Genomic DNA, 4,462 nt, shown 5'->3' with positions numbered 1-4,462 from the left:
CTTGAGCCCAGGAGTTTGAGGTTGCTATGAGCTATGCTGACATCACGGCATTCTAGCCTGGGCAACAGAGTGAGACTGTGCCTCAAAAAAAAAGAAAATCAAAAAAAGAAAACCTACCACAGTGAAATTTAACCAAGACAAAGCTTGACTGGGTTGGCGCTGGCTGGCCAAGGCTATACTTCATCATATTACGGGTTTCATGTATGTGTTATGCTATGGATTCAAATAAACAGATTGGAAACTTCAGACCCATGTATTCACCTGCCCACTGGACATTTGCTGTTAGTCTCAGAATTTGTTCAGCATCATTAACTTGGAGTTCATCACTTCCCCACCCACAAAGCCTGCCTCTTTCCAGTCTTGCCCCACCCCAGGGAGCAACTCTCATCTACTCAGTGGCCTATGCCAGGAAACTGGGAACCATCTTTGACTCTTCCCTTTCCCTCACTTCCTCATCCAATCATCACCAAGCCCAGTTGATTCTTTTTCTAAGTATCTTCTCTCTTCTGAGTCCTACCTCTCCAAGAGGTCATCACTGTCTCTCAACTGGCTTATGACTTTCTGCAGTTGATCTTGTGGCTTTCAGCTTCCTTCCTGATCATCTTACAGTCTCACCTCTTGACCCCCTCCAATACATTCTCCACATTTTTTAAATAAAGCACAAATCATGTTACTCTCTTTTAAAGTGTTTTAGTAATTCCCTACTGCCCTACAAGACCTACCTCCACCACACCATCCACACCTTCCTGTGTAGCCTTGTCATGCACCATTTCCTCCGACTTGGTGCCCCAGCTATTTGGAACTTCATCCAGTTCCTCAAATTCACTTTTATCTCTTGACTCCAGGCTTTTGCCCATCCTATTCCTTCTGCCTAAAACACTATTCCCTCCATTTTGCTTAGCTAATTTCTACACATCCATTACGTCTGCTTAGAGATCAATTCTTCTGGAAAATACTCTGTAGCATATTAGGTTTTCCAAAGAAGGCCATAGCAAAATCTCCCATCCCTTGTGCTCTTTGGGAGTTTCCCATTTAAGGGATCCTACTATTCCAAGGCTGTTGTGTTCTGAGGAAGTCCAGGTCATGTGGAGAGGCCATGTGTAGGTGCTCCAGTTGACAGCCTCTGCCCAGGTGCCAGATATGTGCGTGAAGACACCTCCCCATGATTCCGGCCCCAGCCACCAGAGTCTTCTTGGATGAGGTCCCAGACAATGTGGAACAGAAGAACTGAACCCACTGTACTCTTTGCAAATTCTTGACCCACAACTTCTAGTAGTATAATAAACTGTGGTGTTATGCCACTAAGTTTTGGGGAACTTCGTTGCCTAGCACTAGTAACTGATGTGCCTTCCCTGACCACCTGGCCCTGGATTAGGCTCCCATTCTCTGGATTCCTATAGTTTCTCATCCTAACTGTCCACACGGAATCAGCATTGCCGGCTCATTCATCTCTACCCTACACTAGATATTAAGTCTATAAAGGCAGAGACCATATTTACCTTATGTATCTCTATATCCTTGGCACTCTGCACAATGCCTGAGACAAAATAGGCAATAAATAATCATTGTCTAACAAATCTTCAGCAGGAGAGTGCCACGAGAGCGCTAGAAGACTTGCCAACATGCACCCAGTGAATCGGATGTGTCATCTTCCTGTAGGAAAGCACCTCATGTTAGCGTGAGGGTTAACAAGAGTCCAAGCCCAATTCCACTACAAAACCGGGTTTCAATTTGTGAATTTTTTATGAAAAGAAGACAAGCTCTGTACTGGAAGAAAGACCCAGATAGCAGAAAGGTTAAAAGGCCAGGGCTATGGCTCTAGATGCCAAATTACACTGTGAGTTTAGACTACAAAGGAATTCAGAAAGAGAAAGAGACAATGTCTGGCCAACCTTTATCTAAGATCTGAAATTAATTATTAATCATAGAGCCTGACCCAAATCTATTGAGGCTAAAGCTAAATCCTCTTTTCAACAGAGGCCTTTGTGGAGCTCAAAAGATGTAGGGAAAAGGGCCAGGGTGTCACATAGGGAAATGATGAAAGGATCAGGAAGAGTATTTATGGGATAAGGAAAAATTAAAGAAATTTAGCTAAGGAGTCCAGGTTGTATTCACAGAAACTAGATGGAAATGTAAACAATTCCTTGGTTAAAGTGAAAATGTAAAAAAAAAAAAAACAAAAAACAAGGAATATTATTTAATCTTATTTCCTGATTAGAACTAGACATAATGGATTACAAGTGTGTTTCGTGATATGTAAAATAATTATTACTAGTAACATAATAACATTTAAATATCAGCAAGGAAGATTGAGTGTTGGAATAAAAATTTCCTTAGAAGGAAACTCAAAATTCAACAAAACAACTATTTTGACAGTAATGAATGATACCTTTTGGGATTTTTCTCTCTTCAGTTCCATAGGTGTTTTTCCCCTCAAAAATGCTAATATAAAAAGGAAATTGTTAATAGAATAACCAATTCGGACAAATGTAGGAAAGACCTACTTGCTAGAAGACATTCTATAATCAGAGAGGACTGGGGTCTCTTGGATGTTCAAGACTATTCTTTAAGAAGAAAAGAGTAAAAATTTTACTAATTTTTTGAATATGCAAAACATGTACATAATACAAAATTCAACAGGTATAAAGGGTATAAAATGCAAACTAAGTCTCTAAGAGTGTTCTTTTAATACCCAGTTTTTTCCTGAACATTGAAAATCCTTGAATTGTTTTATTTTGGGTCTACTTCAAGAATATATTAGGAGTAATTTTCTGTGTTTGTACTAAGAAAAAAATCTAGTCGATTGATGTGTGGTATTATTATTACAATCACTTTCTATCTTGATTCACCTCTTAACTAAGTTACTTTCCCTCCTCCCAACATTTTGAGACTTATGACCATGGCAAAATCCTACCACCTAGTGGAAAAACTCTCTACTCTGAATCCATTTTAGAATTGAGAATATCTTAGCTGTTAGCCATTAGCTGTATATGTAGATCATTTTTTAAACTAAGTTTTAAGAGAATGAGCTATTGAAACACCTTTAATCAATGAAAATATGTAAATTTTAGCACCAAAGACTTCAGCAATGTCACCATTTCTAGACAGACAGTAGTTACTGTGAATTGTAGAGATCTACTTCCATTGTTAGGACTTTTTTCCATTTTTGTGTTTATTTAATGTCAATAATATGAAGATCTAGACACAAGTGGGTGACGTCAGGCACGGTTTTTTTTTTTTTTTTTTTTTTGTTGAGACAGAGTCTCACTTTGTTGCCCAGGCTAGCGTGAGTGCCGTGGCGTCAGCTTAGCTCACAGCAACCTCAAACTCCTGGGCTTAAGCGATCCTACTGCCTCAGCCTCCCGAGTAGCTGGGACTACAGGCATGCGCCACTATGCCCGGCTAATTTTTTCTATATAGATTTTTAGGTGTCCATATAATGTCTTTCTATTTTTAGTAGAGACGGGGTCTCGCTCAGGCTGGTCTCGAACTCCTGACCTTGAGCAATCCACCCGCCTCGGCCTCCCAGAGTGCTAGGATTACAGGCGTGAGCCACCGCGCCCGGCCAGGCACGGTTTTAATCTCCCGCACATGATACATGATAAATTCACATCCACATCTGTCTATGGCAGTCATTCAAACTGAGAAAGGACGTCTTTTCCTTTGTGTGTGAAGCAAGATCCCATTCTTTTAGATTTTAAGGTTGCATTTTTTTTCAATGAATAGACAAGTGTTCTATGTTTATTAATAGATATGGATTTTCCAAGGCTTTGTTTAGTTTGACTACCCCCACTGGAAGCAATAGTCTTCAAGGCACAAAACCTGCTTTAGAAGTTACAGACAGAAGATCTGACTAAGGCAAAGAAGACAAGATGGGGAGGGCAATAAGAGAAGTCAGAAAGTCAGAAGTCATTAAAAAAATACGTAAATAAGTAACTATCCAGAAGACTTGGCCGGGCGTGGTGGCTCACGCCTCGCCTGTAATCGCCGGCACTCTGGGAAGCCGAGGTGGGAGGATCCTTTGCGCTCAGGAATTCGAGACCAGCCTGAGCAAGAGTGAGACTCCATCTCTACTAAAAATAGAAAGAAATTAGCTGGACGACTAAAAATATATAGAAAAAATTATCCAGGCATGGTGGCGCATGCCTGTAGTCCCAGCTACTTGGGAGGCTGAGGCAGGAGGATTGCTTGACCCCAGGAGTTTGAGGTTGCTGTGAGCTAGGCTGACGCCATGGCACTCTAGCCTGGGCAACAGAGTGAGACTGTCTCAGAAAAAAAAAAAAAGAAGAAGAAACATGATGGGCTATAGCTCCATTTTTTTTTATTTTAAAATGTTTTTATTATAAAAGTAATACAAACAAAAACTGAAATACTGAGGCAAGACAAAATCATTCATTTACTGCCCTGCCATCCCGCTATAACCACAGCTAGTAGTTTACTTTGATTTGCTTTGTCGTCTTTT

Source organism: Eulemur rufifrons, chromosome 29 (genome assembly GCF_041146395.1).
Source record: "Eulemur rufifrons isolate Redbay chromosome 29, OSU_ERuf_1, whole genome shotgun sequence".
NCBI lineage: Eukaryota > Metazoa > Chordata > Mammalia > Primates > Lemuridae > Eulemur > Eulemur rufifrons.
Note: the sequence above shows the minus strand (reverse complement) of the source record.